Source organism: Glandiceps talaboti, chromosome 9, assembly GCF_964340395.1.
Source record: "Glandiceps talaboti chromosome 9, keGlaTala1.1, whole genome shotgun sequence".
Taxonomy (NCBI): domain Eukaryota; kingdom Metazoa; phylum Hemichordata; class Enteropneusta; family Spengelidae; genus Glandiceps; species Glandiceps talaboti.
In genome coordinates this window covers 17,705,429-17,722,229 of record NC_135557.1, presented here as the reverse complement: position 1 = coordinate 17,722,229, position 16,801 = coordinate 17,705,429, and the positions used below count along the sequence as shown (strand labels likewise).

At 36.5% G+C, this 16,801-nt stretch overlaps 1 protein-coding gene across 1 annotated transcript in view; it reads right to left on the bottom strand.

Moving 5' to 3' along the window:
• Positions 1–11,577, bottom strand: part of LOC144440178 (uncharacterized) — a 23,690-nt gene extending 12,113 nt beyond the window's left edge. The window contains exon 1 of the mRNA XM_078129467.1: positions 11,552–11,577. The gene's annotated coding sequence lies outside the window, so the exon portion shown is untranslated. The remainder of the gene's footprint in view (positions 1–11,551) is intronic.
• Positions 11,578–16,801: the final 5,224 nt, after the last annotated feature.

Here is a 16,801-nt window from a genome sequence, read left to right as displayed (position 1 = left end):
TTGAAAACATACCAAACATGCACTGCAAACGACCCCGTCTTTCTAATTAGCTAAATTACTTAGTCGAGTAATTTACTGTTTGCTCTCACTTTTCATCAGTGTGTAATGAACACGGTGTAAGTGGTGTTTGTTCGATATGATGACATCTTTTTTAAGTTATTGTTAAATTGTGATCACTAGACGATATCATTGTGGATTTGGACCCAGTCTACGCCAGTTCCTCTTCGTTGTTAAGTGACAATATCACGTAACTTTTGTTGTCCATTAATGGTGTGGTGAAATGTTAGCATTTCTTGTTTGTCCTATCCAGTCGTAATAGCTGACATGCAGGTTAATATCTGTTAGATATCCTTAACACATATCAACTTGGGGTAATGTACCGCGTGTCTGGGGAACAGTTTCGTTAATCTCGAACAATTGTACCTCCGTCACTTGGGACAGACCACGAGCCGATATCTTCGGGTTATGTGTTTGTGAGACCTGACATCATAAAGGTTGGGCGAAATCAAGGTAATCTGTACTCCAGCTAGTACACCGACTTCATATTTTGATGCAGTTTTCACTACCTGTATTTAGTGATGAGTTGCTGACAGCCATACGAAAGTATTTGACGTGTACGTGTATGCCTCTCTCTCTCTCTCTCTCTCTCTCTCTCTCTCTCTCTCTCTCTCTCTCTCTCTCTCTCTCTCTCTCTCTCTCTCTCTCTCTCTCTCTCTCTCTCTCTCTCTCTCTCTCTCTCTCTCTCTCTCTCTCTCTCTCTCTCTCTCTCTCACCCCTGTAACATTCACATACCTAGGACAGGGTTGTGCACACAGCTGCCAGCTAAGTGGAGTCATGGGGACTATACCAGCTATGTGTACAATAACCCTGTAACAGCTCTGGCCAACACACCAAGTGCAACATACCTAGATTTGACAGATGTGTAACTGGTATGCACCAATGTAACATGGATGTAAATAATAGCAATGTAGCATAGATTTTTACAACATCCATGTACAAGAACTTCTTCCCCACAGCCATGTACCAGCTATGTTAGCATAGCTGTAACATATGTATTTCCCATAGCCATGTACCAGCTATGTGAGCAATGCTAGTAGGATATGAACAAAAGGGTTGCTACAGGGTATTATTCCACCATAGCTGTTACATATATGTGCACAACTGTGTGCTTGGTATGCAGTACACAGCTATGGTACTGGGATGTGCAAAGCAGTCCTGGCACAGAGGCGGTATTCCACATCCATTCAACAGGCTTATTTTTCAAAATCATGTACCAGGGCTGTGGAAACATATACCCTGTAACGGGGATGTGAGGCATACAGCTGGTACATGGCTGTGCTCTTCTTCCTAGCACTAGGATGTGGCCACATCCTAGCACTATGATGTGTACATCCTAGTGATAGGATGTGCAAGGTTCCCTGTGTACTGAACGTCCCGATTTTTAAAAAAGTAGATTTTCCATGGAAACCATTCTGCCTTAGTACTTTAAGTCACCTTTAATTTTATTTGAGAAGATGTTGAAATGTTAGATGGATCTTAAAGGAAGTCAATATATGGTAGATATTGGAGAGAAACATTACGAGGAAGCACATAAATAAAATTGCCTCTTTTATAGAACTTCCTCTCAATTTTAAATTTCAATAATCATATAGCTAATCTCTGCAAATTATAGTGTAATAGAGACAAGAGTCTCATCTGTTCGTGTCCGCTATTCCAATAATTAATTTCGGTCTCGATTTCAGCTGTTTGTCACGTGGTTTGATATTTGCATTTCAGGCGATAATTACGACACTATGGCCTCCTACATGTCAATATTTTCAAAAAAAAGTGCTTACCGTGGGAGGGGCCTCCTCCCACACCCTCCCCACTACCTATCAAGGGGGATGCTGCTAGCTGTTGCCCAGAAATAAGATCGCAAGAGAAAAGTCTGCTGGCTAAGTATTTCCAAGTACAGATTACAGCCCAATGTGAGACCTTTTTTCACAAAGCCCACATATATTTGTAAAGAAAACTCGCCGTACGTTATGTATGGACGAGGAAGTTGATTTGACATTTAGGTTAATGTATAGTGTACCATACTGTACATCTCTGAAGTGGAGCGGGGGGGGGGGGGTTACTTTATAATTCCACATTGAAATATGCGCAGCCGGGGGAGGGGCTACGAAAGTTCTTGCGATCATTTCGGTGCGAAATGAAATGTTTAGAGATCGCGAAGGTGGGCTCCGAAAAAGTTTTTGACCAAAATAAATAAAATAATTTCTTTCCAGCCCCCAGCCCCCAGCCCCCCCCCCCCCCCCGCCGTAAATTCTGACCCCAGCCTAAAGAACAAGCATGACCAACATCAACTGCAGCGGAACTCTAATAAGGTGCCATTTTGGAATAATGTATGATTACGTAATATATTAGAGTAACAAATAATACGTAATATCATTTAAATTTAATATCATGTCTTGCGGTTGATAGGCTTGTTTTTGTTTTCAGTCGCTTGGAAATAACATTTTTTTTCGTTAAACAATAAACACACATCGACATCTCTAATTTTGAGCTATTTCATAGTACAAAGACTAAATTCTATGTATGTCAAAGAAGGTTTTTACGCTTAAATCCAGGGTACGATGGAATAGCAAACAACCCCCAGAGTAGCACGTACACAACTCTGTGTGCGTATACAGTATAGACAACCCGTTTAGTGTTCACTGACTCTGTTTGATGCAACCATGTATACGTAGAAAGCAATAACAAACTACATATGCTACACTTCAAGATAGCAAGATTGAATAAACACAGTTTCTTAGATGAAATGCACCAATGCAGACACCAAATGCATCGCATAAACACATTGGCGCCCGCGTGTCTGTATCTAGTTGCCGTACGTTTGAATGGTTTTATTTCATTTAGGCACAAAATTGCGATGTGGCTGTAAATAAGTGCAGAATATGTGGTTGTATCAAACAGGTTCAGCGAACACTACCACGATAAGAGCTGTATGGCATTCTATACGAAGTTGGCAACAAGTCCATTTCTATTTTGACACGATAGATATCTACTTGTTAATTATATGCATGGATCCACACTCACTATTCTGCATGCAACTCTAACATCTAGGCACATATGTCATATTGTCACTGAGATGCATGTGTTCAAGCCTATAGATAAAACTCTAAAGTGTATTTACACATTAACCGAACGCACGTGAGTAAGAGCGAGAACAGGTAAGAGTAAGGGACGATCGCATGATGTTACCCAAGTTCAATATACGAACTTTGTTCAATTGAAGCCGGGGGGGGGGGGGGTCAGGCATCAATGTGATTGCTGAACTTCATGTTCTCACTTCTAACCAAATTTAGAAAACGTTCACGCCTTCAATGATAACAGATTCTGTATTCACGCCACTACTCAGATGTAGATAAGTTTGATTATAATTTACTGCTAAATGTGATATACAGTGCTGGGTTTTCCATAAGTATTTTAATTAGTTTACTGTTACAGTATTTTTTGACATAGTATCGCTCGTAGTGGTGTAACAGCTACAATTATATTCATCATGGTTTACATCATTTATAAACCTGCTAATTCCGAACTTGTGAAATTTCGTTCATGAGGAGGGGGAGGGGGGGGGGATTTTTGCCTGAGTTTGAGTTCAGTTGTGCGGTCGGCCATAAACGAAGAACACTATATGAAAACCTGTCCACTACAATTACACTGAAGAAATACCAAATGTAAAGAATATACGATTTCTCCTTGCCACACCCTTTCAAAGACTGATGACCTATATGAATGATAGTACATATAAAAACATGTCATGTGTAAAGTTTGTATGATGAAGATGAAAGTGTCACCCTATTCAATTCAATGCTTGACTTGATGATAATACATTAAACTTATTTTGTGTAATTGAACTGTCCCTAGGGAAATTTACTCATTTTCTGTATAAAGCCATGCCTTATTTGTTATATGTCTTCATTAACTTATGACTTAGGGAAAATGCCAACATGGTTTTGCATCATTCAATGAACAGCAAAGTTGTGGTGTGGGGAGGGTTGCTAGAGGGGGTGTGGGGTGCTACCACCCTCTCCTGTACCACACGGGCTGTGTTTTAGTAGCATGAATATGACTCTAGTTCTGCTTTAAGGAATTTGGTTCGAAATGTCTAATAGCCAATTTTTAATAGTTCTCACATATTCATATAATATGTCGTATATATTATTCTATTGCCATAGATAACAAGAAATTTAAGATACATTCTTCTAAATACCACTTTAAACGACACATTTCTAATCTGACCCGATTGTAACCCTTACCCCGAGACTCTCGTAACATACTATCTTATATCGATCCAAGAAATTGCTTTTCACTGTCAATTACACCCTAGATGATGACGTCTGACAATACATTTCAGCGTGACGTCATCATGTTAAGTATTTTGATTCTGACGTATATGAGCGGATTTTACAAAATGCTAATTTCCCAAATTCATGCATAATAAATGAGTAAAACAATTGTTCCTGAAGTCGTCGAAAGATGTATAGTCAGTGATAACTCGTAAAGACATTGATAGCCTTAATTTACAGTAGTTCTACATAAATAAGACACATAACTAGAATTTTGTCCTAGCGTACTTTCTCTTACAACGTCAGAATTTACAGTGATATTTCCCAGCATTATTGTCACCACAGGGAAGTAATATGAACGACAAATTGTACTTCAGAGAAATACTCAACTCCGTCAAATGACAAAGTAGTAATCGATACACCGTAAATATCCCAACAAAAGAGTAAGCCAGTGTTATATCCTGTTATTGCCAATTTAAAGTTCTGTAAAACTTAGCTGTAGGTTAAGTGGAGACAGGAAATACAAGTATTAATAATACATATATAACTCAGGTAGGATTATATAAATAAGATCCTAAGATATTGAAAACGGGTAGACCACATGTGGATAGAACAACATAATGAATAACATTCTTCGGGACAAACTCATTGGAGATTCCGTTTTCAATTTCAAATGGAAGAACTTATAATTAGTAGCTTCCATATGGCAAAGTTTAACATTATTTGCAATTCTTGGGAGAATTAACTTTGATGCCATCGATTTATTGACCAATTGAGATAATAGTCTGAGCGGCTATATATGATAAATGTAATCATGAAACATAATTGATCATTTAAATTATTCATATTAGGCCACATCCATGAAAGCCAAATAGACGTTTCTCATGATAGCGTGAATACATCTATAAATTAATTATGAGTAACCAATGACAGGTTTTCTACTTCATCAATATATCCACCCGTTAGTCAAAGTTATCAGCAGATAATGATTATAATTACAATATATAATTTTTCAAGGTAGTCAATTATGCAAATTGGTCATATTGTGCGTATGCCACAATCATTATGAGTATGCATATACAAGTTGATACTATTAATATGTTCATAATAGTTGATAAGATTCAGAAAACTCCATTGATGACAAACCATTGTCATTAATTATGCAATTTCATATTTGTAACGATATTAAGAAATTATTAACGAACTTAAAAACCTAGAGTTGTAACCTGATGCGTGAATATCATTCATTAGGCAAATTATGGTAATTAGCAACGGCAAATTTCTCTCAAAAAGTATCCAGTCCCATCAACTAACGTAACGATGCTCAGACGGACGGACGGGCAGAAGACAGGCAGGCAGGCAGGCGGGCAGACAGACAGACAGACAGACAGACAGACAGACAGACAGACAGACAGACAGACAGACAGACAGACAGACAGACAGACAGACAGATAGACAGACGGACAGACGGACAAATGGAGAGACAGACATGCATACATACATACATACATACATACATACATACATACATACATACATACATACATACATACATACATACTTACAGACAGACAGACAGACAGACAGACAGACAAGACTGACAGACAGACAGACAGACAGACAGACAAACAGACAGACAGACAGACGGAAAGGCAGACAGGCATTCTATCTCAACACATTCTACAGGAGTTGAATTATTATGTAATCTATACAACAAATTGATACGTCACGTTTAGGAAAAATGCAATCACTTTACAGTATGGACAGGACAAGACTCTACTAATAATTCAACATTGTACATAGACATAAATAAAGACATAACTATCTTAGGGTTACTCAGTACATGGAGCAAGATCTACCAATCTTTATTATTAAAAATGGTAGATCTGTATTTTCTCGAAGAAGATGAATCAATTATTCAATTTTCCAGACTCTGGGTTAAGATAATCCATGACCCACACATAAAGATATCTGATATAAGCAAGATCAACATATCAACATTGTAAACGTTTCTGATATTCAATTTCTGATATTCACACAGCGACATGAAGTTTTTTTGACATGCATGTCTAGTTTCAGATGACCTTAGATTCTGTCAACTTGTTTATAAAAAATACAGTCCGTTCCAAGTTGGTGTTACCGTGCAGAAGCCAATACACGTGCCACACTTAGCAAGATTGAAAGATTGAATACAAATCTTGCAACACTTTGTGCTAAAGAAAGTTGCCACTATACAGACATCTTGAACGCAGAGAGCAAAACATTGGCACCCTTGTGTCTGCGCCTAGCTGTAGTAGGTATAAATGGTCCATTTCGTTTTAATAGACGAATTGTACAAAGAATTCCGATCATGTTATCTTAAAATGTAGACTGTGTAATTTTCGTATTGGTTTCTGCGTGGTTGGATCAAACAAAGCGCGTGAACACTAACATGAAATGGGCTGTAGTATAGAATGCACTAGTATTAGAAATAGAGATACACTGACTTGGTGGTGTGACTGTAGTTGTCGATGTCTCAAATCCTTCGGCTATCGTTTGAACTTATGCTTGCCGCACTATATACAACACATTTGAGTAACGCTTGAAATATGCCAAACTGCAGAACTTTCAGCAGACGATTAACTGTATCTTAAGGTACATTTTCACTTTTAAGTAAACATTGACTGATATTCATCGATTGCAAACTAGCTAGTGAATAACTGCGGCTTAGAAACCAAGACCGAACCAATTCAACCTGACCTTACAGCGACCCAAAGGGGTTTGCCTCCAAGACTAAATGTCATATGACAATCTATTATATGCAACTGCGGCATTTAGAAGAATGAAGATTCAATCATGTGATGAAATTGATGAACTGATTAGAATTCGATACAAACTTATTGAAAATCAAATTAATTGACTATTTTTTTTGTAATGTAATAAGATATGGAAAGCCACCTTGATGTTATATTCGTATTATCGCGATTAACACCCACGTGTTCAAATTGTAATAAACCGCAAAATACACTCGTAGTATTAAGCCCCAAACTTTCAATATCACAAGACTGCACGTACATACACTCGCACACATGCAGGCATGAATACATACATACATACATACATACATACATACATACGTACGTACGTGCGTGCGTGCGTGCATGCATGCATGCATGCATGCATGCATACATACATACATACATACATACATACATACATACATACATACATACATACATACATATTTTTATCTCAAACTGGGGGTCGATGTGATATTATACGTAGCGGTATAAAGTATTATTTGAATTGGTAACAGGCAGTAACAGTTGAAATATTATCAATATACTACTAAATAATTAAAGAAATGTAGTGAGTAGTATGAATCATCCCAAGAAATTATGAAATCTATGACAGACCTCGCTAACTGCCACTTGACAGTCAGTAGAGCCTATCACGTGTGATCCATAACACCATTAAGAAAGTGAACAAGTATACAAATCCCAATAGTAAAGATACAACACGTTTTGGCTAATCCTTTAAATCCGTATCCTTGAGATTGCAGATTATGCTACTTTTAAAGTATTACGATTTCATTTAGAGAATGATAGGTCACTTATTTGTAGGCTGAGCACTGCATTTATGGATATATGGATAATAACTTTATGATTTGCCCCTGTCTTCACAGGTTTAATCATACGTGCATGACACTCTGCGTGATACCAGCAGAATACAACTACATGAGATCGACCAAACTCAATCCTATTATGCAATCAACTGTTCTCATAATGACAGATAACAATAATGTCATCGGAAGTACATAGATGCTTATTTCCTGCTTATTACATGTATAGGGTATCAGTAGTATTCCACTTACTGTAACATATACTACCAACACTAGGTAACTTTAGAGTTTCAATTAGGTAGCACGATATTAATTTACATCTCATGCAGTGATTTGTGTTTACTAATGACACGAACAACAATGATATAGACAATGTCAGATAAAAAGTAACATTTCATACGCGTGCATTCTTTCAGTGCCTGTATATTACTTATGTAATTCATAGCGAAACAAACACTATTTGTAAAATGCATCGTGCCGCCTACTTCAAATTCTATAATTATCACTCTGATTTGGTAGTAAATACGCGAAACATTCAATTTCAAAACCTAGTATATGTTTACTAGAATATCTATATTGTACTGTCAAATTTACTAACAACATAAAAAGAATTATCAATGCCAGCAAAGACATTTGTCAGCTTTAGAATTATGATGTAATAGCTTAAGCAGCGTTTTATGTGATTATTTACTACCCAACAAACAGCGTTCACAAACACAGCTGATGCTACATTAAGCATTTTAAAATACTAAAAGTTCACATTTTCATCTGAGGCAGAATTTTTTATAAATATTTTCTTGACGTTCATTTAATATTATTCAAAGACCTTCCAGAAGTGCTTCAAATATTGGCTGAATAATTATGTCAAACAATTTGCAGATTCATGAAATACTTTATATTTCTGATTCTTGTCTGAGTAAAGTGCTAAATGTTACAACAGTGTAAAGTTAGATTGCATTTGCTGTAGATACTTCAATATTTACTATGACAAGGCATACATCTTTATTTATTAACACAAGGCATGAAAAACGCTTAATCAACCTCCCTACGTGACAACACAGGAATAGTTGATGCCTCGTGCATGTCTTCCCTAGCCTTTAATGTACTAAAGCCCTATATTTCATGTCTTTATGGTGTGTCACATAATCAGAGGAGACGACCTGGAATCTGCACGACGCAGGTTCGAACCTCGCCGCTGACACTACTCTCTGACTGGCTAAATTCTTCGGTCAAAAATTGAGCCATGTTTGTGTCCCATTCAAGCCAGCTATATAATTTGGAGATCGATTTTGTGAAGTAATTAAATTATGTGCGCTTACAGAGGCTTCACTAATGTGTAGGTTCACCAGGAAGTTAAGTATAATGGGCGATTGTCCTGTGATAGGTCCATGCCATGGGTCATGCTTTTAAATCAGTGTATGTATCAACAATAAATAGAGCTTATTAATTTTGCCTTTTATGTACTTGACAATTTTTTGTGTCATGCGCTACACAAAAAGTCTGTTTTACCCACATTTACCGAACCTTTGCCCTACCTGTTACCCAGTAGTATGAGACGCAGTACCATTTTTGACTGTCTACAGCCCCCAGGGGAGAGATCATCCTGGGTAAATAAGGTCAAAGGTGAAACTTCGTCTCATACTCACCATATTTAAACATCTTCTGCTCAGGCTTTACCCCGGGTGGAAAGATACGGTCAAATATGACTTGTCGTATAGTGTTTTCATCTGTGAATAATGGTCATAAACTTTGACCTCTAAACTACAACACCCCTCTTTGAATTGCAATTCATTCACCTGCTACCATTTCCGTGTCACTGTTTCAGGTAGTAATGAGTTTTATATAGAGAAGTTTGAAACACTATAAAACAATTAACATATGAAGTCCCCTTGGTATCTACCCTATGTACGGATTTGATGGGCCGAAACCAAGCTGGTGAGGTATGCATGCTCTCGACTATCAACAAATATATCAGGGCAAAGGTCAATGCGCATGCTATCCATCACTGACAATTACACCTTGTTGAAATCGTGACTTATTGGCAATCAGAACCAGATTTGCGGCTCCGTCCTACAATTTCTCATTCGTGTAATGTAACTAGAGAAGGTTCGTTACACACGATTCTGTTACCATAGAAATGCTTACAACTATATTCAAGTACATGAACGAGTGATTGACCAATTTCTGTTTCAATTTTTTATATATGGGCCAGTAAAATAGGTAAAACGTTAGTAATTAACTTTAACCCATCATTCCAGGAGTAATTTACAATGATATATATGATATCAATAATCATGTTGAACTAGAGTCACATGTGAAAGACATAATTTTTTTATTTTTGATTTGTGACTCAAAGTATAGCAGTCCTCGGGGAGATGTTTTATTAAGATGATTTCAGAATGTATGTTCTATCCAAGCTTGAGATAAAGTTATCGCTCTCATTGACCCAAGTAACAGCGATGAGGATACACAGATATCAGTGACACATACATTATCACTGTTCCATTCCTCCACTTCTGAAGAAAACCTTTGCATATTCTAAGTGACTTTTGGAATGTTATCTCTTTCTACGTCATTCAGACTGTTAAACGTACGATCATGAATTGAAAACATCACCAACATGTACACACATATTTGCTATATTTTTTGACTTTTTATCTATATTATCCATTTTATGGTGGTATGTTGAGAAATGCAGGTATACATAGAAACACATTAAATTCCTGTTTCAAAGGTAAAGTGTAAAGGTATAGGTAAAGGTAAAGTGTAAAGTGTACACACGAAATATATCATCCGTTCTTGATATATCGTGGATTTGAAATTCTATTTCCAATGTTGAAAAAAATATTTTATGAATAATTAATCAAAGCTTATGTGACAAGACGCATTAAAAACTGGCAAGAAATAAATAGTTTATTGTAAGGACGTACATTCAAAGCATACGTTCACAAGATAGGCGCCAAACAAAAGACTTTATCACAATAAGCCTAATTTGCCTATGTGACTTAAATATTTCATTCTCTTCAAAGAAGTCATCGCCTACGAGCAGTAGGTTTTACTCCTTTATGTTTGCATGCATGCATGCATGCATGCATGCTTGCATATATGCATGTATGCATGTATGTATGTATGTATGTATGTATGTATGTATGTATGTATGTATGGATGGATGGATGGATGGATGGATGGATGGACATGCATGCATGCATGGATGGATGAATGTCTGTCTGTCTGTCTGTCTGTCTGTGTCTGTCTGTATGCGTGTGTGTGTATGTATGTATGTATGTATGTATGTATGTATGTATGTATGTATGTATGTATGTATGTGTGTGTGTGTGTGTGTGTGTGTGTATGTATGTATGTATGTATGTATGTATGTATGTATGTATGTATTTATTAATATCGAACTTTATGGTAAAACATTGTTGTTACGGTAAGGATGACTGGAAATATGTGGTGCAATTTGTGCAATAAGTTTTAAACGATACAAATCATTACAGTAATTATCGTATTATTAATGTGATACAAATGTAACCCTATTTCTTCACCTGTCAATGTCGATGATCTTTAGAATGTTTCCAATTGATCACACCTGTGTAGAGGAAAATAAAGCACTCACCTTCACTTCGCCCGTCGGAAATGAAAATTAACTTGGCCTCTCAGGAGATTTACTAGCAATAATTAACGACGTCAGTGAGGAAACGAAAAGAAAAAAAGAGTCTTGTTACAAATACATTTAATAAACTTGTGTCCGCTGGGTTGCAATGTTCTGCTAAATAAGGTAAAAAAACTACCATTTGACAAGTTAAGGTGCTATTTTGGATTGTATGTTGAAAGCATATTATCTCGCTTGACGTAGCACTTCGTTTAATTGTCACTTCACCGTAGATGGACTGTGTGGAGGAGAGTGGTGAACATGAAAAGGAAGTAACATTGATGTGTTCTTTTGAGAGTTATGCTGTCAGAAACTCACTGAATTAAACGGATGTTTGTCTGTGAGAATAATGCGTCGAACTTCGAAAATGTACCAAACTCTTTATTTAAGATAAAGAGAGCCTAGATAAAGATATGTATTAGATAGATAGATAGATAGATAGATAGATAGATAGATAGATAGATAGATAGATAGATAGATAGATAGATAGATAGATAGATAGAGACAGACAGACAGACAGACAGACAGACAGACAGACAGACAGACATACATACATACATACATACATACATACATACATACATACATACATACATACATACATACATACATACATAAAGTGAAACTGAATAATAAACCATGGACAGAAAATAATAATTTCACTATTCATTTGAAGAGGAGGGGGATACAAGTCATGGATTAAGAAGCAAATGAATACAAGATTTACAAAATATTAGATATATGTGTGTATGTATGTATGTATGTATGTATGTATGTATGTATGTATGTATGTATGTATGTATGTATGTATGTATGTATGTATGTATGTATCTATCTATCTATCTATTTATCTATCTATATATCTATCTATCTATCTATCTATCTATCTATCTATCTATCTATCTATCTAAGCATTCAATTGGTTAATTACAGAAAAACCACACATTTCGTGTTCTCCAATATGTTTGAATAGAGGGTAAAAGCAAACACATAACTTGGCAAAGGTTGTATTTAAAAGGGTACACTTGACAAGTAAAATGATCGCAATTATCAACACTGTCATTTTCATTGATTGATAATATTTTGATAAGATCAGGTGGATTATTGGCCCTGAGGATTATACAATATTCCTGATGTAACTTAATAATGAGTTAAGGTGCGTTATTAACACATGGCAGACTATTTGATGAAGATATACGAGGCAACTGATATTCCTGCTGGAGACTCGTCGAGTCACAGGAGCGTATCGAGTATAAAATCCCTTCATGCTGTACATTATCATCTTGCAATTTTATCAGAAGTCTGTAGGGGGTTTCCATAATGCGTTCTATGTAGTGCCTTAGGGGAACACCGTGCACTGGACATAGGTACAAGTATGTTATAAACGTCGATGGATAGATGAATGAATGAATGAATGAATGAATGAATGAATGAATGAATGAATGAATGAATGAATGAATGAATGAATGAATGAATGAATGAATGAATGAATGAATGAATGAATGAATGAATGAATGAATGAATAGATAGATGGATGGATGGATGGATGAATGGATGCTATATAGCTAGACAACTAGATACATACGTGTATATAAATAGACAGACAAACGAACAGACCAGGCATATTCTTATTATAGAAGAAGAGGTGAGACGGATTAATTAATAGATGGTAAGATAGATAAATAGATATATAGCTAGAGAGATCGTTATATAGATAGACAGACAGACAGACAGACAGACAGACAGACAGACAGACAGACAGACAGACAGACAGACAGACAGACAGACAGACAGAACCAAAACATAACCATCTCCCATCGAGATGAATTTTTTTCCCGTCACATCTAAATGTAAGTTCTTGACACATTTATATATTTCACACATTTTCATCAATGTCACATATTGACACATAAGCATGTAAGCTAGGTGCAAACAATGAAAACGGTGAGCAGGCTTTGTCGGCGACACATTTTGAAACCATTAACACGTTGTACATCATCCCATGGGATGATATGTATTGATGTTGTGTGAACCATGGTTGAATGACTATATAACGTTGGCCAGTCAACAACTCTTTTTAGTAAATGGATGGATGGATGGATAATATATTTTCTCACTTGTTCCCTTATATAGACATTACAGAAAGACATCTATATGATATAACTAACTCTACATTTGATGTTTTATGTAGGTTGCGATACACCAATACCGAAAATGGCGTGTCCCTGTTTCCTCAAAGTGAGATCTAATTCCTCGAACTAGGTGGCCAAAAAATTATGTTTTACGCAAAGTGACATGTAACGAAAGCTTCGATTCTAGTATTGTCATGAAAACATTTTTACCATGTTTTCGAAAATAACGTACTCGTATACCTTTCCCACCGTTACTTTTAGTCTAACTATAACAATATGATTCAGAGGCTGTGATAATCAATGTTTTTTTTCTTCCAAATTTGCAATAGTACATTTTAAATATTCCCTTTTGTTCTTAAAAGGATATTAAGAGTAAAGACATGCGCACAATGCAGTAGCTTTTAACAGATATACACACTGTCTACACTATATTTTCCGCAAAAACGATGAAAGTACAGATAAAAGTAGTTATGTTGTTGGTGAACAAAGTGCTGTATATTTATTACCCCTATATATCTATAGTGGCACAACGGCCCTTTATACTTTCTCATCTCCCTGGGGAGCATACAATCCATTGCAGCCTTTATAAGCGCATACGATTAAAACATTCACATTGCAACCTCTATCCTACCATGGTCCCAATTATACAGATGGTTGGACTGTTTGACTGAGGCACAGTCATGGTTCAAATCTTGCCCAAGGACTGTAACCACTCAGAAACAAACGGCAGTGATGAGGCTTGAACCTGCAACCTGCAGATTCCAAGCCAGTCACTCTAACCATTCGACCAGGATGACTCCACTATATGGTCGTCAAAAATTGCCTCGTAGAAGTATTTACTAAAGATTGATGTAGCGTAAGATTCAATGATTTCAGTTCAATATTATGTCCGCAGTTTTAACATATGTTAACATAACTTTGCTTCTTGAATCGTGAATCCCATAACTTTATGAATATTCATTTTATCATCATCTTCAATTTGTGCATACTCACATACGTGGAAAAAGCACACACATGTGTATACATATACACGCACGTGAACACGCAAATACACACACATACAAACGCACACATTCATACATACATACATACACACACACACACATACATACATACATACATACATACATACATACATACATACATACATACACACATGCATACATGCAGGCATGCATGCATGCATGTGCGCACGCACACACACACATACATACATACATACATACATACATACATACATACATACATACATACATACATACATACATAAATACATACGTACATACATACATACACACACACACACACGTACATACGTACGTACGTACATACGTACATACATACATACATACATACATACATACATACATACATACATACATGTATGTATGTGCGCACGCACACACACATACAGACAGACAGACAGACAGACAGACAGACAGACAGACAGACATACATACATACATACATACATACATACATGCATGCATGCATGCATGCATGCATGCATACATACATACATACATACATACATACATACATACATACATACATACATACATACGAAACGAAACGAAAACGAAAAAAAATGTTTAGGAGGGTATGACGTCACGCATTCTCAGAATGACCACGAGAGGGCAGTTCAAAAAATGGACAATTTGGTGCTTTCCAGGAACTTGCAAAATCAGACGAACATTCACTTAACAGTTATACATATGGTAATTGAAGGCAAAAAGTATTGATAGTCAAACACCTAGCTTTTCAATCAATACAAGTGAACTCCCTTTAACATTGTTTTAAATATACAAGTGGGTTTATTTATCTGTATGTGTGTGTATTTGCGTGTTTACTTGTTTGTTTGTTAGTTTGTTGAGTATGTACGTTCTCATCTCACTCATTTAACTTGTCCATGTGTCCACCTCGTCTATCGACTATAAAAAAGTTTGCATCTTTACTTACACGGTGACTCAACTTTGTGGCTGAATGATACAAGGAATTGTGATAAATTATGAGTCAGCCTGTGTATGATAAAGTAATGTATCATACATATTGACATCATTGCTCATCATGTATTAAAAGATTATTTAACTATACCACGGGTAATATTGTATTGTAGCGAATTATGCAATATGTTGAAGAAACAAAAACGAATGAAAATAAATTGAGGTTTCTAAATTGTGAATCAAAACCATAATGTATGGGTAAATGGTTGACCATAAGCAATAGGCAATGGGTAAGTAGAAAAACCATTTAACCCTAAGGTATATGAAAACTGTGTTCATTGTCTGAGTCTGTCATACCAACATTATTTGGGGTATGACATTAACCTCCCCCCCCCCTCCTTTCTTCACCCATCCACAATTCGCCCGTGTGTTCGTATAATAGTTACATTACATCCTACTAGTGTATGCAGCTGTGTTAAGACAAGCTAATTGTTAGCATCTTGTATACGTACGCGAAACGGTTGAATGTGTATTTAGCCGCACACGAATCGAAGAGCAGGTCATGATTTAGCCCGTTCGTCTGTTTTACAGTATACAGTTTTTCGATTACTTAGGAGTGTACAAAAGTTTAAAAAAAAGGAATTGTGTGGAAAATCCGTGCAATCAACATAATTACACATACCTGCTTTGGAACGCTTTCACCGAGGGGACAATTCTTCGCAACTCAGCTCGACTTGAAATCAAATCTGGACCTTTCCTCGCCTATTAGGACAAAAAAGATTAGCACAGAAGCCCTTTCACCCGTGCAGATTCTGCAGCGATTGACAGTCTTCCGACTATTTGTAGGAATTATATTGATATTTCGGAATTGTGTTGTCGCAGTGATGAGTCATACGGTGCAATATCTACAGCCATGCAGGCGATGGTGACACAAAAAGCCGTAAGGACGATAATTATCGAGCGAAATGCAAATATCATAAACGGGAATAAACTTACTGTGTGCTTGGCAAATCATCGATAGCACACAATCAAGTTTTGAAAAGCCATGGCAACAAGCCAAACCACGTGACAAACAGCTGAAATCGAGACCGGAATTAATTATTGGAATAGCGGACACGAAGAGATGAGACTCTTGTCCC